Source organism: Schistocerca gregaria, unplaced genomic scaffold (assembly GCF_023897955.1).
Source record: "Schistocerca gregaria isolate iqSchGreg1 unplaced genomic scaffold, iqSchGreg1.2 ptg000470l, whole genome shotgun sequence".
Classification (NCBI taxonomy): Eukaryota; Metazoa; Arthropoda; class Insecta; order Orthoptera; family Acrididae; genus Schistocerca; species Schistocerca gregaria.
This window is the reverse complement of record NW_026061884.1, coordinates 5465963-5491271: the sequence shown is the minus strand read 5'-3', so window position 1 is coordinate 5491271 and position 25309 is coordinate 5465963.

Below are 25309 nucleotides of genomic sequence, written 5' to 3'. Positions count from 1 at the left end.
CACATCTGGTATCATTCTGTAAGCTGTTGACTATCAGAGTGTTGATGAAACACAGAAATTGCATCGGGATTGAATACAACAGTCACCATTCGCATTTTTCTCCATGGGAGTAATGTCTCAAAGTCTACGCTTTGACCGTTCCCTGGAAGACTAGTAGTAGTTTCCGATGCACATCTGGAGGCATTCTGTAATCTGTGGACTAACTGAGTGTTGATGAAACACAGAAATTGCATTGGTATTGAATACAACAGTCACCATGCGCACTTTCTTCCACGGGAGTAATGTCTCAAACAGTCTATGCTTTGATCGTTTCCTCGAAGACCAGTAGTAGTTTCCGATGCACATCTGGAGGCATTCTGTAATTTGTGGACCTTCAAAGTGTTGATGAAACACAGAAATTGCATCGTGATTGAATACAACAGTAACCATGAGTACTTTCCTCCATGGGAGTAATGTCTCAAACAGTCTACGCTTTGATCGTTCCTTGGAAGACCAGTAGTAGTTTCGATTCATATCTGGAGGCATTCGGTAAACTGCGGTTCTTCAAAGTTTGATGACACACAGAAATTGCGTCGTAATTGAATACAACAGTCACCATGGGAACTTTCCTCCATGGGAGTAATGTCTCAAACAGTCTACTCCTTTATCGTTCCCTGGAAGACCAGTAGTAGTTTCCGATGCACATCTGGAGCCATTCTGTAATCTGTGGACTATCAGAGTGTTTTTGAAACACTGAAATTGCATCGGGATTGAATACAACAGTCACCATGCGCACTTTCCTCCATGGAAGAAATGTCTCAAACAGACTACGCCTTGATCGTTCCCTATAAGACCAGTAGTAGTTTCTGATGCACATCTGGAGGCATTCTGTAATCTTTGGACCTTCAAAGTGTTGATGAAACACAGAAATTGCACCGGGATTGAATACAACAGTCACCATGCGCACTTTCCTCCACTGGAGTAATGTCTCAACAGTCTACGCTTTGATCGTACCCTGTAAGACCAGTAGTAGTTTCCGATGCACATCTGGTATCATTCTGTAAGCTGTGGACTATCAGAGTGTTCATGAAACACAGAAATTGTATCGGGATTGAATACAACAGTCACCATTCGCATTTTTCTCCATGGGAGTAATGTCTCAAACAGTCTACGCATTGACCGTTCCCTGATAGACCAGTAGTAGTTTCCGATGCACATCTGGAGGCATTCTGTAATCTGTGGACTAACTGAGTGTTGCTGAAACACAGAAATTGCATCGGGATTGAATACAACAGTCACCAGCGCACTTTCTTCCACGGGAGTAATGTCTCAAACAGTCTATGCTTTGATCGTTTCCTCGAAGACCAGTAGTAGTTTCCGATGCACATCTGGAGGCATTCTGTAATCTGCGGACCTTCAAAGAGTTGATGAAACACAGAAATTGCATCGTGATTGAATACAACCGTCACCATTCGCATTTTCCTCCATGGGAGTAATGCCTCAAACCGTCTATGCTTTGATCGTTCCCAGGAAGACCAGTAGTAGTTTCCGATGCACCTCTGGATTCAATCTGTAATCTGTGGACTATCAGAGTGTTGATGAAACACAGAAATTGCATCGGGATTGAAAACAACAGTCACCATGCGCACTTTCCCCGACGGGAGTAATGTCTGAAACAGTCTATGATTTGATCGTTCCCTCGAAGTCCAGTAGTAGTTTCCGATGCACATCTGGAGGCATTCTGTAATCTGTGGACTATCAGAGTGTTTTTGAAACACTGAAATTGCATCGGGATTCAATACAACAGTCACCATGTGCACTTTCCCCGACGGGAGTAATGTCTGAAACAGTCTATGATTTGGTCGTTCCCTCGAAGTCCAGTAGTAGTTTCCGATGCATATCTGGAGGCATTCTGTAATCTGTGGACCTTCAAAGTGTTGATGAAACACAGAAATTGCATCGTGATTGAATACAACAGTCACCATGCGCACTTCCCTCCATGGGAGTAATGTCTCAAACAGTCTATTATTTGATCGTTCCCTGGAAGACCCGTAGTAGTTTCCGATGCACATCTGGAGTAAATCTGTAACCTGTGGACTATCAGAGTGTTGGTGAAACACAGAAATTGCATCGGGATTGAATACAACAGTCACCATGCGCAGTTTCCTCCATGGGAGTAATGTGTGAAACTGTCTACGCTTTGATCGTTCCCTGAAATACCTGTAGCAGTTTCCGATGCACATCTGGAGGCATTCTGTAATCTGTGGACCTTCAAAGGGTTGATGAAACACAGAAGTCGCATCGTGATTGAATACAACTGTCACCATGCGCATTTTCCTCCATGGGAGTAATGCCTCAAACAGTCTACGCTTTGATCGTTCCCAGGAAGACCAGTAGTAGTTTCCGATGCACATCTGGATTCAATCTGTAATCTGTGGACTATCAGAGTGTTAATGAAACACAGAAATTGCATCGGGATAAAATACAACAGTCACCATGCGCACTTCCCCCGACGGGAGTAATGTCTGAAACAGTCTATGATTTGATCGTTCCCTCGAAGTCCAGTAGTAGTTTCCGATGCACATCTGGAGGCATTCTGTAATCTGTGGACCTTCAAAGTGTTGATGAAACACAGAAATTTCATCGGGATTGAATACAACAGTCACCATGAGCACTTTCCTCCATGGGAGTAATGCCTCAAACAGTCTACGCTTTGATCGTTCCCGGGAAGACCAGTAGTAGTTTCCGATGCACATCTGGAGGCATTCTGTAATCTGTGGACCTTCAGAGTGTTGGTGAAACGCAGAAATTGCGTCGGGATTGAATACAACAGGCAAAATGCGGTCTTTTCTCCATACACGTAATGACTCAAACTATCTACGCTTTGATTGACTTCTGGGAGACCAGTAGGAGTTTTTGAAGCACATCTGTAGGTATTCTGTGATCTTTGGACCTTCAGAGTGCTGATGAAACACAGGCAGAATTGTCTCAATGGGAGTAATCTTTCAAAATGACTACGCTATGATCGTTACCTGGAAGACAAGTAGTAGTTTCCCAAGCTCATCTGGAGGCATTCTGTATTCTGTGGACCTTAGGAGTGTTCATTAAACACAGATATTGCATCTGGATTGAATAGAACAGGCACCATGCGGACTTTTCTCCATGGGAGTAATGTCTCAAACTGTGAACGATTTGAGCGATTCCTGGAAGACCAGTAGTAGGTTCCGTAGCACATCTGGAGGCATTCGGTAATCTGTGGACCTTCAGAGTGTTGATGAAACACATAAATTGCAACGGGATAGAATACTACAGTCACGATGCGACCTTTTCCCAATGATAGTAATGTCTCAAACTGTCTACGCTTTGTTCGTTTCCTGGAAGACCAGTAGTTGTTTGCGAAGCACATCTGTAGGCAATCTGTAATCTGTTCACTTTCAGAGTGTTGATGAAACAAAGATATTTCATCGGGATTGACCACAACAGGCTCCATGCAGACTTTTCTCCATAGGCATAATGACTCAAACGGTCTACGCTTTGATCGACTTCTGGGAGAGCAGTAGGAGTTTTTGAACCACATCTGTAGGCATTCTGTAATATTTGGACCTTCAGAGTGTTGGTGAAACACAAAAATTGCAAAGGGATCGAATACAACAGGAAACATGCGGACTTTTCTCAATGGGAGTAATGTCTCAAACTGTGTACCATTTGATCGATTCCTGGAAGACCAGTAGTTGTTTGCGAAGCACATCTGTAGGCAATCTGTAATCTGTTCATTTTCAGAGTGTTGATGAAACAAAGATACTGCATCGGGATTGACCACAACAGGATCCATGCGGACTTTTCTCCATAGGCATAATGACTCAAACGGTCTACGCTTTGATCGACTTCTGGGAGACCAGTAGGAGTTTTTGAACCACATCTGTAGGCATTCTGTAATCTTTCGACCTTCAGAGTTTTGATGAAACACAGAGAGTACATCGGGATTGAATACAACAGGCACCATGAGTACTTTTTTCCATGAGAGTAATGTCTCAAACGGTCTACGCTTTGATCGTTCCCTGTAAGACCAGTGGTAGTTTCCGAAGCGCATCTGGAGGCGTTCTGTATTCTGTGGACATTCAGAGTGTTGATGAAACACAGATATGGGATTGCGATTGAATACAACAGGCACCAATGCGTACTTTTCTCCATAGGAGTAATGTCTCAAAGTGTCTAGGCTTTGATCGTTACCTGGAAGACCAGTAGAAGTTTTCGAAGCACATCTGGTGGCATTCTGTAACCCTTGGACCTTCAGAGTGTTGATGATACAAAGAAAATGCATCGGGATTGAATACAACAGACACCATGCGGACTTTTCTCAATGATAGTAATGTCTCAAACGGTCTACGCTTAGATCGACTTCTGGGAGACCAGTAGGAGTTTTTGAAGCACATCTGTAGGCATTCTGTAATCTTAGGACATTCTTAGTGTTGATGAAACACAAAAATTGCTTCGGGATTGAATACAACAGGCACCATGCGCACTTTACTCCATGAGAGTAATGTCTCAACGTATTTACGCTTTGATCGTTCCCTGAAAGACCAGTAGTAGTATCCGAAGTCATCTGGAGGCATTCTGTATTCTGTGGAACTTCACAGTGTTGATGAAACACAGAAATAAGATCGGGATTGAATACAACAGGCACCATGCGGACTTTTCTCCATGGGAGTAATGTCTCAAACTGTCTACGCTTTGATGATAGTAATGTCTTCATGATAGTAATGTCTCAAACCGTCTACGTTTTGATCGTTCCCCCGAAGACCATTAGTAGTTTCCGAAGCAAATCAGGAGGCATTCTGTAATCTGTGGACCTTCAGAATGATTATTAAATACAGAAATTGCATCGGGATTTAATAAAACAAACACCATGCGGACTTTTTTGCTTGAGAGTAATTTGTCAAACTTTCTACGCTTTGATCGTTCCCTAACAGACCAGTAGTAATTTCCGAAGCACATCTGGAGGCATTATGTAATCTGTGGAACTTCACAGTGTTGATGAATTACAGAAATGGGATCATTATTGTATACAACAGGTACCATGCGTACTTTTCTCCATAAGAGTAATGTCTCATACTGTGTACGACTTTATCGATCCTGGAAGACCAGTAGTAGTTTAAAAGGCACATCTGGAGGCATTCTGCATTCTGTGAGCCTTTAGAGTGACGGTGAAAGGCAGAAATTGCATCGGGATTGAATACAACAGGAACCATGCGGACTTTTCTCAATGCGAGTTATGTCTCAAACTGTGTACGATTTGATCGATTCCTGGAAGACCAGTAGTAGTTTCCGAACCACATCTCGAAGCATTCTGAATCTGTGCATCTTCAGAGTGTCTTTGGACATTCAGAGTGTTAATGAAACAGAAATTGCATCGGGATTGAATAGAACAGGCACGATGCGAACTTTTCTCCATATGAGTAATGTCTGAAACTGTGTACGATTTGATCTTTTCCTGGAAGACCAGTAGTAGTCTAAAAGGCACATCTGGAGGCATGATGTAATCTGTGGGCCTTCAGAGTGTTGGTGAAATGCAGAAATTGCATCGGGATTGAATACAACAGGAACCATGCGGAATTTTCTCCATGGGAGTAATATCTCACACTGCGTATGATTTGATCGATTCCTGGAAGACCAGTAGTAGCTTGCGAAGAAAATCTGGAGGCATTCTGTAATCCGTGCACCTTCAGAGTGTTGATGAAACACAGGAATTGCATCGGGATTCAATACAACATGCTCCATGCGGACTCTTCTCCATAGGCGTAATGTATCAAAATGTCTACGCTTTGATGTAATTCTGGGAGACCAGTAGTAGTTTTTGAAACACATCTGGAGGCTTTCTGTAATCTTTGGACCTTCAAAGTGTTGATGAAACACAGTAATTTCATCGGGATTGAATAAAACAAGCACCATGCAGACTTTTCTCCATGGTAGTAATGTCTCAAACTGTCTACTATTTGGCCGTTCCCTGGAAGACCAGTAGTAGTTTCCGAAGCAGATCTGGAGGCATTCTGTAATCTGTTGACCTTCAGAGTGTTGATGAAACACAGAGATAGCATCGGGATTGAATACAAGAGGCACCATGTGGACTTTTCTCCATGATAGTAATTTCTCAAATTGTCTACGAATTGATCGTTCCCTCGAAGACCATTAGTAGTTTCCGAAGCACATCAGGAAGCATTCTGTAATCTGTGGACCATCAGAGTGTTCATCAACACAGAAATTGCATCGGGATTAAATAGAACAGTCACCTTGCGGACTTTTTTCAATGAGGGTAATGTCTAAAACTGTCTTCGCTTTGATCGTTAACTGGAAGACCAGTTAAAGCTTCCGAAGCACATCAGGAGTCATTCTGTAATCTGTTGACCTTCAGAGTGTTGATGAAACACACAAATTGCATCTGGATTGAATACAACAATCACCATGCGGTCATTCCTATAAGGGAGTAATGTCACAAACAGTTTTCGCTTTGATCGTTCCCTGGAAGACCAGTAGTAGTTTCCAAGTCACATCTGGAGGCATTCTGTAATCCGTACACCTTCAGATTGTTGATGAAACACAGAAATTCCAACGGGATTGAATACATCAGGCACCAAGCGGAGTTTTCTCCATTGGAGTAATGTCTCAAACTGTCTACGCTTTGATCGTTCCCTGGAAGACCAGTAGTAGTTTTCGAAGCACATTAGGAGGCATTCAGTAATCTGTAAACCATCTGAGTGTTCATAAACACAGAAATTGCATCGGAATTGAGTAGAACAGGCACCATGCGGAATTTTCTCATTGAGATTAATGTCTCAAACTGTCTACGCTTTGATCGTTAACTGGAAGACCAGTAACAGATTCCGAAGCACATCTGGAGGCATTCTGTAATCTGTTTACGTTCAGAGTGTTGATGGAACACAGAAATTGCACCGGGATTTAATACAACATGCACCATGCGGACCTTTCTCCGTGGGAGTAATGTCTCGAACTGTCTACGTTTTGATCGATTCCTGGTAGACCAGTAGTAGATTCTGAATCACATCTGGAGGCAATCTGTAATCTATGGACCTTCAGAGTGTTGATGAAACACAGGAATTGCATCGGGATTAAATAGAACAGCCACGATGAGTGCCTTACTCCATGCTAGAAATGTCTCAAACTGTCTATGAATTTTGATCGATTCCTCGAAGGCCAGTAGTAGCTTCCGAAGCACATCTGGAGGCATTCCGTAATCTGAGGACCTTCAGAGTGTTGATGAAACACAGAATTTGCTCGGGATTTAATACAACATGCACCATGCAGTCTTTTCTCCATGGGAGTAGTGTCTCAACCAGACTAAACTTTGATCGTTCCCTGGAAGACCAGTAGTAGTTTATAAGGCACATCTGGAGGCATTATGTAATCTGCCTTTTGAGTGTTGATGATACACAGAAATTGCATCGGGATTGAATAAAACAGGCACCATGCGGACTTTTCTCAATGGGAGTAATGTCTAAAATTGTCTACGCTTTGATCGTTTCCTGGGAGACCAGTAGTAATATCCGATGCACATCTGGAGGCATTCTGTAATCTGTGGACCTTCACAGTTTTGATGAAACATAGAAATTTGATCGGGATTGAATACAACAGGAACCATGCGGACTTTTCTCCATGGGAGTAATGTCACAAACTGTGTACGATTGATCGATTCCTAGAAGACCAGTAGTAGTTTCCGAACCACATCTGGAAGCATTCTGAATCTGTGCACCATCAGAGTGTTGATGAAACACAGAAATTGCATCGGGATTGAATACAACAGGCACCATGCGGACCTTTCTCCTTTGGAGTAATGCCTTAAACTGACTACGCTTTGATCGTTCCCAGGACGACCAGTAGTAGTTTTTGAAGCACATCTGGAGGCATTCTGTAATCTTTCCACCTTCAGAGTGTTGATGAAACACAGAAATTGCGGCGGGATTGAATAGAACAGGCTCCATGCAGACTTTTATCCATGGGAGTAATGTCTACAACTGTCTACGTTTTGATCCTTCCCTAGCAGACCAGTAGTAAATTCCGAAGCACATCTTGAGGCATTCTGTAATCTGTGAACAATCAGAGTGTTGATGAAACACAGAAATTGGAACGGGATTGTATACAACAGGTACTATGTGAACTTTTCTCCATGAGAGTATTGTTTCAAACTGTGAACGATTTGATCGATTCCTGGGAGACCAGTAGTAGTTTAAAAGGCACATCTGGAAGCAATCTGTAATCTTTGGGATTTCAGAGTGTTGGTGAAAAGCAGAAATTTCATCGGGATTGAATACAACAGGAACCATGCAGACTTTTCTCCATGGGAGTAATGTCTCAAACTGTGTACGATTTGATCGATTCCTGGATGACCAGTAGTAGTTTCCGAACCACATCTGGAAGCATTCTGAATCTGTGCAGCTTCACAATGTTGATGAAACACAGAAATTGCATCGGGATTGAATACAACAGGCTCCATGCAGACTTTTCTCCATAAGCGTAATGTCTCAAACTATCTACGCATTTATCGACTTCTGGGAGATCAGTAGGAGTTTTTGAAGCACATCTGGAGGCACTCTGTAATCTTTGGTCTTTCAGAGTGTTGATGAAACACAGAAATCGCATTACGATTGAATACAACGGGCACCAAGCGGTCTTTTCTCCATGGTAGTAATGACTCAAAGAGTCTACGCTTTGACCGCTTCCTGGATGACCAGTACTAGTTCACGAAGCACATCTGGAGGCATTCTGTAATCTTTGGACTCTCAGAGTGTTCATGAAACACAGAAATTGCTTCGGGATTGAATAGAACAGGCACCATGCAGACTTTTCTCCATGGGAGTAACGTCTCAAACTATGTACAATTTGATCGATTCTTGGTAGACCAGTAGTAGTTTCCGAACCACATCTCGAGGCATTCTGAATCAGTGCACCTTCAGAGTGTTGATGAAACACAGAGATTGCATCGGGATTGAATACAACAGGCACCATGCGGACTTCTCTCCATGGCAGTACGCTTTGGTCGATTCCTGGAAGATCAGTAGTAGTTTCAGAAACACATCTGGAGGCATTCTGTAATCTGTGGACCTTCAGAGTGTTGATGAAACACCGAAATTGCATCGGGAAGAATACAACTGGCACCGTGCGCACTTTTCTCCATAGAAGTAATGTCTAAAACTGTCTACGCTTTGATTGATTTATGGAAGACAATGAGTAGTTTCCAAGATACATCTGGAGTCATTCGGTAATCTGTGGACCTTCAGACTGTTGATGATACACAGATATTGCATCGGGATTGAATACAACAGGCACCATGCGGACTTCTCTCCATGGGAGTAATGTCTCAAACAGTCTACGCTTTGATCGTTCCCTGGAAGACCAGTAGTAGTTTCGATTCACATCTGGAGGCATTCGGTAAACTGTGGTTCTTCAAAGTTTGATGACACACAGAAATTCCGTTGTAATTGAATACAACAGTCACCATGGGAACTTTCCTCCATGGGAGTAATGTCTCAAACAGTCTACTCCTTTATCGTTCCCTGGAAGACCAGTGGTAGTTTCCGATGCACATCTGGAGGCATTCCGTAATCTGTGGACTATCAGAGTGTTTTTGAAACACTGAAATTGCATCGGGATTGAATACAACAGTCACCATGCGCACTTTCCTCCATGGGAGTAATGTCTCAAACAGTCTACGCCTTGATCGTTCCCTGGAAGACCAGTAGTAGTTTCCGAAGCACATCTGGAGGCATTCTGTAAATCTTTGGACCTTCAAAGTGTTGATGAAACACAGAAATTGCATCGGGATTGAATACAACAGGCACAAATCGTACATTTCTCCATTGGAGTAATTTCTCAAACAGTCTACGCTTTGATCGTTCCCTGGAAGACCAGTAGTTCTTTCCCATGCACATCTGGTATCATTCTGTAATCTGTGCACTATCAGAGTGTTGATGAAACACAGAAATTGCATCGGGATTGAATACATCAGTCACCATTCGCATTTTCCTCCATGGGAGTAATGTCTCAAACAGTCTACGCTTTGATCGTTCCCTGGAAGACCAGTAGTAGTTTCCGATGCACATCTGGAGGCATTCTGTAATCTGTGGACTAACTGAGTGTTGATGAAACACAGAAATTGCATCGGGATTGAATACAACAGTCACCATGCGCACTTTCTTCCATGCGAGTAATGTCTCAAACAGTCTACGCTTTGATCGTTTCCTCGAAGACCAGTAGTAGTTTCCGATGCACATCTGGGGCATTCTGTAATCTGTGGTTTATCAGAGTGTTGATGAAACACAGAAATTGCATCGTGATTGAATACAACAGTCACCATGGCACTTTCCTCCATGAGAGTAATGTCTCAAAGAGTCTATGCCTTTATCGTTTCCTGGAAGACCAGTAGTACTTTCCGATGCACATCTGGTATCATTCTGTAATCTGTGCACTATGAGAGTGTTGATGAAACACAGAAATTGCATCGTGATTGAATACAACAGTCACCATGCGCACTTTCCTCCACTGGAGTAATGTCTCAACAGTCTACGCTTTGATCGTTCCCGGTAAGACCAGTAGTAGTTTCCGATGCACATCTGGTGGCATTCTGTAAGCTGTGGACTATCAGAGTGTTGATGAAACACATAAATTGCATCGGGATTGAATACAACATTCACCATTCGCATTTTCCTCCGTGGGAGTAATGTCTCAAACAGTCTACGCTTTGATCGTTCCCTGGAAGACCAGTAGTAGTTTCCGATGCACATCTGGAGGCATTCTGTAATCTGTGGACTAACTGAGTGTTGATGAAACACAGAAATTGCATCGGGATTGAATACAACAGTCACCATGCGCACTTTCTTCCACGGGAGTAATGTCTCAAACAGTCTGTGCTTTGATCGTTTCCTCGAAGACCAGTAGTAGTTTCCGATGCACATCTGGAGGCATTCTGTAATTTGTGGACCTTCAAAGGTTTGATGAAACACAGAAATTGCATCGTGATTGAATACAACAGTCACCATGCGCATTTTCCTCCATGGCAGTAATGCCTCAAACAGTCTACGCTTTGGTCGTTCCGAGGAAGACCAGTGGTAGTTTCCGACGCACATCTGGATTCAATCTTTAATCTGTGGACTATCAGAGTGTTGATAAAACACAGAAATTGCATCGGGATTGAATACAACAGTCAATATGCGCTTTTTCCCCGACGGGAGTAATGTCTGAAACAGTCTACGCTTTGATCGTTCCCTGGAAGACCTGTAGTAGGTTCCGATGCACATCTGGAGGCATTCTGTAAATTGTGGACCTTCAAAGTGTTGATGAAACACAGAAATTGCATCGTGATTGAATACAACAGTCACCATGAGTACTTTCCTCCATGGGAGTAATGTCTCAAACAGTCAACGCTTTGATCGTTCCCTGGAAGACCAGTAGTAGTTTCGATTCACATCTGGAGGCATTCGGTAAACTGTGGTTCTTCAAAGTTAATGACACACAGAAATTGCGTCGTAATTGAATACAACAGTCACCATGGGAACTTTCATCCATGGGAGTAATGTCTCAAACATTCTACTACTTTATCGTTCCCTGGAAGACCAGTAGTAGTTTCCGATGCACATCTGGAGGCATTCTGTAATCTGTGGACTATCAGAGTGTTTTTGAAACACTGAAATTGCATCGGGATTGAATACAACAGTCACCATGCGCACTTTCCTCCATGGGAGTAATGTCTCAAACAGACTACGCCTTGATCGTTCCCTATAAGACCAGTAGTAGTTTCCGATGCACATTTGGAGGCATTCTGTAATCTTTGGACCTTCAAAGTGTTGATGAAACACAGAAATTGCACCGGGATTGAATACAACAGTCACCATGCGCACTTTCCTCCACAGGAGTAATGTCTCAACAGTCTACGCTTTGATCGTACCCTGTAAGACCAGTAGTAGTTTCCGATGCACATCTGGTATCATTCTGTAAGCTGTGGACTATCAGAGTGTTCATGAAACACAGAAATTGCATCGGGATTGAATACAACAGTCACCATTCGCATTTTTCTCTATGGGAGTAATGTCTCAAACAGTCTACACTTTGACCGTTCCCTGGAAGACCAGTAGTAGTTTCCGATGCACATCTGGAGGCATTCTGTAATCTGTGGACTAACTGAGTGTTGATGAAACACAGAAATTGCATCGGGATTGAATACAACAGTCACCAGCGCACTTTCTTCCACGGGAGTAATGTCTCAAACAGTCTATGCTTTGATCGTTTCCTCGAAGACCAGTACTAGTTTCCGATGCACATCTGGAGGCATTCTGTAATCTGTGGACCTTCAAAGGGTTGATGAAACACAGAAGTCGCATCGTGATTGAATACAACTGTCACCATGCGCATTTTCCTCCATGGGAGTAATGCCTCAAACAGTCTACGCTTTGATCGTTCCCGGGAAGACCAGTAGTAGTTTCCGATGCACATCTGGATTCAATCTGTAATCTGTGGACTATCAGAGTGTTAATGAAACACAGAAATTGCATCGGGATTGAATACAACAGTCACCATGCGCACTTCCCCCGACGGGAATAATGTCTGAAAGAGTCTATGATTTGATCGTTCCCTCGAAGTCCAGTAGTAGTTTCCGATGCACATCTGGAGGCATTCTGTAATCTGTGGACCTTCAAAGTGTTGTTGAAACACAGAAATTTCATCGGGATTGAATACAACAGTCACCATGAGCACTTTCCTCCATGGGAGTAATGTCTCAAACAGTCTACGCTTTGATCGTTCCCTGGAAGACCAGTAGTAGTTTCCGAGGCACATCTGGAGGCATTCTGTGATCTGTGGACCTTCAGAGTGTTGGTGAAACGCAGAAATTGCAAAGGGATTGAATAAAATAGGTACCATGCAGACTTTTCTCCATGGGAGTAATGTCTAAAACTGTGAACGATTTGATCGATTCCTGGAAGACCAGTAGTAGTTCGCGAAGCACATCTGGAGGCATTCTGTAATCTGTGGACCTTCAGAGTGTTGGTGAACGCAGAAATTGCATCGGGATTGAATACAACAGGCAAAATGCGGTCTTTTCTCCATACACGTAATGACTCAAACTATCTACGCTTTGATTGACTTCTGGGAGACCAGTAGGAGTTTTTGAAGCACATCTGTAGGTATTCTGTGATCTTTGGACCTTCAGAGTGCTGATGAAACACAGAAATTCCATCGGGATAGAATATAACAGGCACCATGCGGAATTGTCTCAATGGGAGTAATCTCTCAAAATGACTACGCTATGATCGTTACCTGGAAGACAAGTAGTAGTTTCCGAAGCTCATCTGGAGGCATTCTGTATTCTGTGGACCTTCGGAGTGTTCATTAAACACAGAAATTGCATCTGGATTGAATAGAACAGTCACCATGCGGACTTTTCTCCATTAGAGTAATGTCTCAAACTGTCTACGCTCTGATCGTTTCCTGGAAGACCAGTAGTTGTTTGCGAAGCACATCTGTAGGCAATCTGTAATCTGTTCACTTTCAGAGTGTTGATGAAACAAAGATATTTCATCGGGATTGACCACAACAGGATCCATGCGACTTTTCTCCATAGGCATAATGACTCAAACGGTCTACGCTTTGATCGACTTCTGGGAGACCAGTAGGAGTTTTTGAACCACATCAGTAGGCATTCTGTAATATTTGGGCCTTCAGAGTGTTGGTGAAACGCAAAAAATTGCAAAGGGATCGAATACAACAGGAACCATGCGGACTTTTCTCAATGGGTGTAATGTCTCAAACTGTGTACGATTTGATCGATTCCTGGAAGACCAGTAGTTGTTAGCGAAGCACATCTGTAGGCAATCTGTAATCTGTTCACTTTCAGAGTGTCGATGAAACAAAGATACTGCATCGGGATTGAACACAACAGGATCCATGCGGACTTTTCTCCATAGGCATAATGACTCAAACTGTCTACGCTTTGATCGACTTCTGGGAGACCAGTAGGAGTTTTTGAACCACATCTGTAGGCATTCTGTAATCTTTCGACCTTCAGAGTTTTGATGAAACACAGAGAGTACATCGGGATTGAATACAACAGGCACCATGAGTACTTTTTTCCATGAGAGTAATGTCTCAAACTGTCTACGCTTTGATCGTTCCCTGTAAGACCAGTGGTAGTTTCCGAAGCGCATCTGGAGGCGTTCTGTATTCTGTGGACATTCAGAGTGTTGATGAAACACAGATATGGGATAGCGATTGAATACAACAGGCACCAATGCGTACTTTTCTCCATAGGAGTAATGTCTCAAAGTGTCTAGGCTTTGATCGTTACCTGGAAGACCAGTAGAAGTTTTCGAAGCACATCTGGTGGCATTCTGTAACCTGTGGACCTTCAGAGTGTTGATGATACAGAGAAAATGCATCGGGATTGAATACAACAGGCACCATGCGCACTTTTCTCAATGAGAGTAATGTCTCCAACGGTCTACGCTTTGATCGACTTCTGGGAGACCAGTAGGAGTTTTTGAAGCACATCTGTAGGCATTCTGTAATCTTAGGACATTCTGAGTGTTGATGAAACACAGAAATTGCTTCGGGATTGAATACAACAGGCACCATGCGGACTTTACTCCATGAGAGTAATGTCTCAACGTATTTACGCTTTGATCGTTCCCTGAAAGACCAGTAGTAGTATCCGAAGCACATCTAGAGGCATTCTATAACCTGTGGGCCTTCAGAGTATAGATGAAACACAGGAATTGCATCGGGATTAAATACAACACATACCATGATGATCTTTCTCCTTGGGAGATATGTCTCAAACTGTCTACGAATTTTGATCGATTCCTCGAAGACCAGTAGTATTTTTCAATCACATCTGGAGGCATTCTGTGATCTGTGGACCTTCAGAGTGTTGATGATACACAGAAATTGCATCGGGATTGAATACAACAGGCACCATGCCGACTATTCTCCACGGGTGTAATGTCTCAAACTGTCTACGCTTTGCTCGTTCCCTGGAAGATCAGTAGTACTTTCGTAAGCACATCAGGAGGCATTCTGTAATCTGTCGACCTTCAGAGTGCTCAAAAACACAGAAATTGCTTTAGAAATGAATAGAACAGGCACCATGCTGACTTTTCTCAATGAGAGTAATGTCTCAAACGGTCTACGCATTGATCGACTTCTGGGAGACCAGTAGGAGTTTTTGAAGCACATCTGTAAGCATTCTGTAGTCTTTGGACATTCAGAGTGTCGATTAAACACCGAAAGTGCATCGGGATTGAATACAACAGGCACCATGCGGACTTTTCTCCATGAGAGTAATGTCTCAACGTATCTACGCTTTGATCGTTCCCTGGAAGACCAGTAGTAATTTTCGAAGCACAGCTGGAGGCATTCTGTAATCTGTGGACTTTCACAGTGTTGATGATACACGGAAATTGCATCGGGATTGTATACATCAGGCACCATGCGGACTTCTCTCCATGGGAGTAATGTCTCAAACTGTCTTCGCTTTTGATTATTCCCTGGAAAACCAGTAGTAGTTTCCCAAGCACATCTGGAGGCATTCTGTATTCTGTGGACCTTCACAGTGTTGATGAAACACAGAAATAGGATTGCGATTGAATACAACAGGCACCATGCGTACATGTCTCCATAGGAGTAATGTCTCAAAGTGGCTACGTTTTGATCGTTACCTGGAAGACCAGTAGTAGTTTTCGAAGCACATCTGGAGGCATTCTGTATTCTGGGGACCTTCAGAGTGTTGATGATACACAGAAATTGCATCGGGATTGAGTACAAGAGGTACCATGCGGACTTTTCTCCATGATAGTAATTTCTCCTACGGTCTACGTTTTGATCGTTCCCCCGAAGACCATTAGTAGTTTCCGAAGCAAATCAGGAGGCATTCTGTAATCTGTGGACCTTCAGTATGTCCATAAACACAGAAATTGCATCGGAAATGAATAGAACAGGCACCATGCGCACTTTTCTCAATGAGAGTAATGTCTCCAACGGTCTACGCTTTGATCGACTTCTTGGAGACCAGTAGGAGTTTTTGAAGCACATCTGTAGGCATTCTGTAATCTTAGGACATTCTGAGTGTTGATAAAACACAGAAATTGCTTCGGGATTGAATACAACAGGCACCATGCGGATTTTTCTCAATGAGAGTAATGTCTAAGACTGTCTACGCTTTGATCGTTAACTGGAAGACCAGTAGTAGTTTCCAAGTCACATCTGGAGGCATTCTGTAATCTGTGGACCTTCAGAGTGTTGATGAAACAGGGAAATTGCATCGGGATTGAATACATCAGGCACCTTGCGAACTTCTCTCCATGGGAGTAATGTCCCAAACTGTCTACAGTTTTATCGTTCCCTGGAAGACCAGTAGTAGTTTCCGTAGCACATCTGGATGCATTGTGTATTCTGAGGACCTTCACAGTGTTCATGAAACACAGAAATTTGATCGGGATTGAATACAACAGGCACCATGCGTACTTTTCTCAATAGGAGTAATGTCTCAAAGTGTCTACGATTTGATCGTTACCTGGAAGACCAGTAGTAGTTTCCGAAGCACGTCTGGAGGCTTTCTGTAATCTGTGGAACTTCAGATTGTTGATGAAACACAGAAATTCCATCGGGATTGAATACAACAGGCACCATGCTTACTTTTCTCCATAGGAGTAATGTCTCAAACTGTCTACGCTTTGATCGTTTCCTGGAAGACCAGTCGTAATATCCGAAGCACATCTAGAGGCATTCTATAACCTGTGGACCTTCAGAGTATAGATGAAACACAGGAATTGCATCGGGATTAAATACAACAGATACCATGATGATCTTTCTCCTTGGGAGATATGTCTCAAACTGTCTACGAATTTTGATCGATTCCTCGAAGACCAGTAGTAGTATTCAATCACATCTGGAGGCATACTGTGATCTGTGGACCTTCAGAGTGTTGATGATACACAGAAATTGCATCGGGATTGAATACAACAGGCACCATGCGGACTATTCTCCACGTGTGTAATGTTTCAAACTGTCTACGCTTTGCTCGTTCCCTGGAAGATCAGTAGTACTTTCCTAAGCACATCAGGAGCCATTCTGTAATCTGTCGACCTTCAGAGTGCTCATAAACACAGAAATTGCTTTAGAAACGATTAGAACAGGCAACATGCGAACTTTTCTCAATGAGAGTAATGTCTCAAACGGTCTACGCATTGATCGACTTCTTTGAGACCAGTAGGAGTTTTTGAAGCACATCTGTAAGCATTCTGTAGTCTTTGGACATTCAGAGTGTTGATGAAACACAGAAAGTGCATCAGGATTGAATACAACAGGCAACATGCGGACTTTTCTCCATGAGAGTAATGTCTCAACGTATCTACGCTTTGATCGATCCCTGGAAGACGAGTAGTAATTTCCGAAGCACATCTGGAGGCATTCTGTAATCTGTGGACATTCGGAGTGTTGATGAAACACGGAAATTGCATCGGGATTGAATACATCAGGCACCATGCGGACTTCTCTCCATGGGAGTAATGTCTCAAACTGTCTTCGTTTTGATCATTCCTTGGAAAACCAGTAGTAGTTTCCCAAGCACATCTGGAGGCATTCTGTATTCTGTGGACCTTCACAGTGTTGATGAAACACAGAAATAGGATTGGGATTGAATACAACAGGCACCATTCGTACATGTCTCCATAGGAGTAAAGTCTCAAAGTGGCTACATTTTGATCATTCCTTGGAAAACCAGTAGTAGTATCCGAAGCACATCTGGAGGCATTCTGTATTCTGTGGAACTTCACAGTGTTGATGAAACACAGAAATAAGATCGGGATTGAATACAACAGGCACCATGCGGACTTTTCTCCATGGGAGTAATGTCTCAAACTGTCTACGCTTTGATCGTTTCCTGGAAGACGCATTCTGTAATCTGAGGAACTTCAGAGTGTTGATTACATAAGGGAATCGCATCGGGATTGAATACAACGGGCACCATGCGGACTTTACTACATGGGAGTAATGTCTCAAACTGTCTACGCTTTGATCGTTCCCTGGAAGAGCTGTAGTAATTTTCGAAGGACCTCTGGAGGCATTTTGTAATCTGTGGATCTTCAGAGTGTTGATGAAACACAGAAATTGCATTGGGATTGAATACAACAGGCACCATGCAAACTTTTCTCCATGGGAGAAATGTCTCAAACTGTCTACGAATTTGAATCGATTCCTCGAAGACCAGTAGTAGTGTCCGAAGCACATCCTGACTCATTCTGTAATCTATGGACATAGAGAGTGTTGATGAAATATAGAAATTGCATCGGGATTGAATACAACATGCACCATGCGGTCTTTTCTCCATGGGAGTAATGTCTCAAACAGAATACGCTTTGATCGTTCCCTGAAAGACCAGTAGTAGTTTATAAGGCACATCTGGAGGCATTCTGTAATCTGCCTTCAGAGTGTTGACGAAACCCAGAAATAGCATCGGGATTGAATACAAAAGGCACCATGCGGACTTATCTCCATGGGAGTAACGTCTCCAAATGTCTACGCTTTGATCGTTCCCTGGAAGACCAGTGGTAGTTTCCGAAGCACATCTGGTGGCATTCTGTATTCCGTGGACCTTCACAGTGTTGGTGAAACACACAAATTAAATAGGGATTGAATACAACAGGCACCATGTGGACTTTTCTCCATGGGAGTAATGTCTCAAACTCTCTACGCTTTGATCGTTCCCTGGAAGACAAGTAGTAGTTTTCAAGGCACATCTGGAGGCATTCTGTAATCTGTGGACCTTCAGAGTGTTGATGAAACACAGAAATTGCATCGGGATTGAATACAACAGGAACCGTGCTGACTTCTCTCCATGGGAGTTGTCTCAAACTGTCTACGCTTTGATCTTCCCTAGAAGAACAGTAGTAGCTTCCGAAGCACATCTGGAACCATTATGTAATCTGTGGAACTTTAGAGTGTTGATGAAACACAGATGTTGCATCTGGATTGAATACAACAGGCACAATGCGTACTATTCTCCATGGGAAAATGTCTCAAACTGTCTACGAAATTTGATCGATTCCTCGAAGAACAGTAGTAGTTTCCGAAGCACATCCTGAGTCATTCTGTAATTTGTGGACCTTGAGAGTGTTGATAAAACACAAAAATTCCATGGGGATTCAATACAACAGGCAACATGCGGACTTTTCTCAATGGGAGTAATGTCTAAAAGTGTGCTCGATTTGATCCATTCCTTCAAGATAAGTAGCAGTTTCCGAAGCACATCTGGAGGCATTCTGTAATCAGTAGACCTTCCGAGTGTTGATGAAACATAGAAATTGCATCGGGATGAATACTACAGGCACCTTGCGGACTTTTCTCCATGGGAGTAATGTCTCAAACTCTCTACGCTTTGATCTTTCCTGGAAGGCCACAAGTAGTTTGCGAAGCACATCTGGATGCATTCTGTAATCTGTAGACCTTCAGAGTGTTGTTGAAACACAGAATTGCATCGCGATTGAATAGAAAAGGCACCATGCGAACATTTATACATGGGAGTAATGTCTCATACTGTCTACCCATTGATCGTTCCCTGGAAGACCAGTAGGAGTTTCCGAAGCACATCTGGAGGCATTCTGTAATCTGTGGACATTCGGAGTGTTGATGAAACACAGAAATTGCATCGGGATTAAATACAACATGCACCTTGGAGCATTCTGTAATCTTTGGAACTTCAGAGTGTAGATGATACACAATAAGCTCATCGGGATGGATTACAACAGGCACCAAGCGTACTTTTCTCCATGAGAGTAATGTCTCAAACTGTCTACCCTTTGATCGTTCCCTGGAAGACCAGTAGTAGTTTCCGAAGCACATCTGTAGGCATTCTGTATTTTGTGGAACTTCACAGTGTTGATGAAACACAGAAATTCAATCGGGATTGAACACAACAGGCACCATGAGGACTTTTCTCCATGATATTAATGTCTCAAACTGTCTACGCTTTGATCGTTCCCCTGGGAGACCAGTAGTAGTTTCCGAAACAAATCTGGAGGCATTCTGTAATCTGTGGACCTTCAGAGTGTTCATGAAACACAGAAATTGCATCGGGATTGACTAGAAGAGGCACCTTGCGGACTTTACTACATGGGAGTAATGTCTCAAACTGTATACGCTTTGATCGTTCAATGGAAGACCAGTAGTAGATTGCGAAGCACATCTGGAGGCATTCTGTAATCTGTATACATTCAGAGTGTTGATGGAACACAGAAATTGCATCTGTGGACCTTCAGAATGTTCATGAAACACAGAAATTGCATCGGGATTGACTAGAAGAGGCACCATGCGGACTTTACTACATGGGAGTAATGTCTCAAACTGTATACGCTTTGATCGTTCCCTGGGAGACCAGTAGTAGTTTCCGAAACACATCTGGAGGCGTTCTGTAATCTGTGGACCTTCAGAGTGTACATGAAACACAGAAATTGCATCGCGATTGACTAGAAGAGGCACCATGCGGTCTTTACTACTTGGGAGTTATGTCTCAATCTGTATACGCTTTGATCGTTCCCTGGAAGAGCAGTAGTAGTTTGCGAAGCACATCTGGAGGCATTCTGTAATCTGTTTACATTCAGAGTGTTGACGGAACACAGAGATTGCATCGGGATTGAATACAACAAGCATCAAATGGACATTTCTCCATGGGAGTAATGTCTCCAACTGTCTACGCTTTGATCGTTCATTGGAAGACCAGTAGTAATTTCCGCAGCACATCTGGAGGTATTCTGTAACCTGTGGACCTTCAGAGTATTAATGAAACGCAGAAATTGCATCGAGATTGAATACAACAGGCTCCATGCGTACTTTTCTCCATAGGCGTAATGTCTCAAACTGTCTACGACTTGATCAGCTCCTGGGAGACCAGTAGTAGTTTTCGAAGCACATCTAGAGGCATTCTGTAATCTTTGGAACTTCAGAGTGTAGATGAAACACATAAAGCTCATCGGGATGGATTACAACAGGCACCATGCGGACTTTTCTCCATGAGAGTATTGTCTCAAACTGTCTACGCTTTGATCGTTCCCTGGAAGACCAGTAGTAGTTTCCGAAGCACATCTGTAGGCATTCTGTGTTTTGTCGAACTTCACAGTGTTGATGAAACACAGAAATTGAATCGGGATTGAATACAACAGGCACCATGAGGACTTTTCTCCATGATATTAAAGTCTCAAACTGTCTACGCTTTGATCACTCCCTGGGAGACCAGTAGTAGTTTCCGAAGCACATCTGGAGGCATTCTGAAATCTGTGGACCTTCAGAGTGTTCATGACACAGAAATTGCATCGGGATTGACTAGAAGAGGCACCATGCGGACTTTAGTACATGGGAGTAATGTCTCAAACTGTATACGCTTTGATCGTTCCCTGGGAGACCAGTAGTAGTTTCCGAAACACATCTGGAGGCGTTCTGTAATCTGTGGACCTTCAGAGTGTACATGAAACACAGAAATTGCATCGCGATTGACTAGAAGAGGCACCATGGGGTCTTTACTACTTGGGAGTTATGTCTCAAACTGTATACGCTTGGATCGTTCCCTGGAAGAGCAGTAGTAGTTTGCGAAGCACATCTGGAGGCATTCTGTAATCTGTTTACATTCAGAGTGTTGATGGAACACAGAAATTCCATCGGGATTGAATACAACAAGCACCATGCGGACTTATCTACATGGGAGTAACGTCTAAAACTGTCTACGCTTTGATCGTTCATTGGAAGACCAGTAGTAATTTCCGAAGCACATCTGGAGACTTTCTGTAATTTGTGGACCTTCAGAGTGTTGATGAAACGCAGAAATGGCATCGAGATTGAATACAACAGGCTCCATGCGTACTTTTCTCCACGATAGAAATGTCTCAAACTGTCTACGCTTTGATCAACTTCTGGGAGACCAGTAGTTGTTTTTGAAGCATATCTGGATGCATTCTGTAATCTGTGGACCTTCAGAGTCTTCATGAAACACAGAAATTCTATCGGTATTGACTAGAAGAAGCACCCTGCGGACTTTTCTCATTGGGAGTAATGTCTCAAAGTGTGCTCGATTTGATCCATTCCTTTAAGATAAGTAGCAGTTTCCGAAGCACATCTGGAGGCATTCTGTAATCTGTGGACCTTCCGAGTGTTGATGAAACATAGAAATAGCATCGGGATTAATACTACAGGCACCTTGCTTTTTTCTATGTGAGTAATGTATCAACTGTCTACGGTTTGATCGTTCCCTGGAAGACCAATAGTACTTTTCGAATCACATCTGGGGGCATTCTGTAATCTGTGGACCTTGAGTGTTGATGAAACACAGAGACTGCTTCGGCATTTATTACAACAGACATCATGCGGACTTTTCTCCATGCGAGTAATGTCTCAAATTCTCTACGCTTTGGTCGTTCCTTTGAAGACAAGTAGTAGTTTCCAAGGCACATATGGAGGCATTCTGTAATATGTGGACCTTCAGGGTGTTGCTGAAACACAGAAATTACATCGGGATTGAATACAACATGCACCATGCGGACTTTTCTCCATTGGAGTAATGTCTCAAACTCTCTACGCTTTGATCTTTCCCTGGAAGGCCACAAGTAGTTTGCGAAGCACATCTGGATGCATTCTGTAATCTGTAGACCTTCAGAGTGTTGTTGAAACACAGAATTGCATCGGGATTGAATACAAAAGGCACCATGGGAACATTTATACACGGGAGTAATGTCTCATACTGTCTACCCATTGATTGTTCCCTGGAAGACCAGTAGGAGTTTCTGAAGCACATCTGAAGGCATACCGTAATCTGTAGACCTTCAGAGTGTTGATGAAACACATAAATTGCATCGGGATTAAATACAACATGCACCTTGGGGCATTCTGTAATCTTTGGAACTTCAGAGTGTAAATGAAACACATAAAGCTCATCGGGATGGATTACAACAGGCACCATGCGGACTTTTCTCCATGAGAGTAATGTCTCAAACTGTCTACCCTTTGATCGTTCCCTGGAAGACCAGTAGTAGTGTCCGAAGCACATCTGTAGGCATCTGTAGGCATTCTGTATTTTGTGGAACTTCACAGTGTAGATGAAACACAGAAATTAAATCGGGATGAATACAACAGGCACCATGAGGACTTTTCTCCATGATATTAATGTCTCAAACTGTCTACGCTTTGATCGTTCCCTGGGAGACCATTAGTAGTTTCCGAAACACATCTGGAGGCATTCTGTAATCTGTGGACCTTCCGAGTGTTGATGAAACACAGAAATTGCATCGGGATTGATTACAACAGGCTCCATGCGGACTTTTCTCCATAGGCGTAATGTCTCAAACTGTCTACGCTTTGATCAACTTCTGGGAGACCAGTAGTAGTTTTTGAAGCACATCTGGATGCATTCTGTAATCTGTGGACCTTCAGAGTGTTCATGAAACACAGAAATTGCATCGGGATTGACTAGAAGAGGCACCATGCGGCCTTTACTACATGGGAGTAATGTCTCAAACTTTATACGCTTTGATCGTTCCCTGGAAGAGCAGTAGTAGTTTGCGAAGCACACCTGGAGGCATTCTGTAATCTGTTTACATTCAGAGTGTTGATGGAACACAGAAATTGCATCGGGATTGAATACAACAAGCATCAAATGGACATTTCCCCATGGGAGTAATGTCTCCAACTGTCTACGCTTTGATCGTTCCCTGGAAGACCAGTAGTAGTTTCCGAAGCACATCTGTAGGCATTCTGTGTTTTGTCGAACTTCACAGTGTTGATGAAACACAGAAATTAAATCGGGATGAATACAACAGGCACCATGAGGACTTTTCTCCATGATATTAATGTCTCAAACTGTCTACGCTTTGATCGTTCCCTGGGAGACCATTAGTAGTTTCCGAAACACATCTGGAGGCATTCTGTAATCTGTGGACCTTCCGAGTGTTGATGAAACACAGAAATTGCATCGGGATTGATTACAACAGGCTCCATGCGGACTTTTCTCCATAGGCGTAATGTCTCAAACTGTCTACGCTTTGATCAACTTCTGGGAGACCAGTAGTAGTTTCCGAAGCACAATTGGAGGCATTCTGAAATCTGTGGACCTTCAGAGTGTTCATGACACAGAAATTGCATCGGGATTGACTAGAAGAGGCACCATGCGGACTTTACTACATGGGAGTAATGTCTCAAACTTTATACGCTTTGATCGTTCCCTGGAAGACCAGTAGTAGTTTGCGAAGCACATCTGGAGGCATTCTGTAATCTGTATACATTCAGAGTGTTGATGGAACACAGAAATTGCATCGGGATTGAATACAACAAGCACGATGCGGACTTATCTACATGGGAGTAATGTCTCCATCTGTCTACGCTTTGATCGTTCATTGGAAGACCAGTAGTAATTTCCGAAGCACATCTGGAGACTTTCTGTAATCTGTGGACCTTCAGAGTGTTGATGAAACACAGAAATTGCATCGAGATTGAATACAACAGGCTCCATGCGTACTTTTCTCCATGATAGTAATGTCTCAAACTGTGTACGATTTGATCGATTCCTGGAAGACCAGTAGTACATTCCGAACCACATCTGGAGACATTCTGTAATCTATGCACCTTCAGAGAGTTGATGAAACACAGAAATTCCATCGGGATTGATTACAACCGGCTTCATGTGGACTTTTCCCCATAGGCGTAATGTCTCAAACTGTCTACGCTTTGATCAACTTCTGTTAGACCAGTAGTAGTTTTTGAAGCACATCTGGATGCATTCTGTAATCTGTGGACCTTCAGAGTGTTCATGAAACACAGAAATTGCATCGGGATTGACTAGAAGAGGCACCATGCGGACTTTTCTCCATGGGAGTAATGTCTCAAAGTGTGCTCGATTTGATCCATTCCTTCAAGATAAGTAGCAGTTTCCGAAGCACATCTGGATGCATTCTGTAATCTGTGGACCTTCCGAGTGTTGATGAAACATAGAAATTGCATCGGGATGAATACTACGGGCACCTTGCTTTTTTCTATGTGAGTAATGTATCAACTGTCTACGGTTTGATCGTTCCCTGGAAGACCAATAGTAGTTTTCGAATCACATCTGGAGGCATTCTGTAATCTGTGGACCTTGAGTGTTGATGAAACACAGAGATTGCTTCGGCATTTATTACAACAGGCATCATGCGGACTTTTCTCCATGCGAGTAATGTCTCAAATTCTCTACGCTTTGATCGTTCGTTTGAAGTCAAGTAGTAGTTTCCAAGGCACATATGGAGGCATTCTGTAATATGTG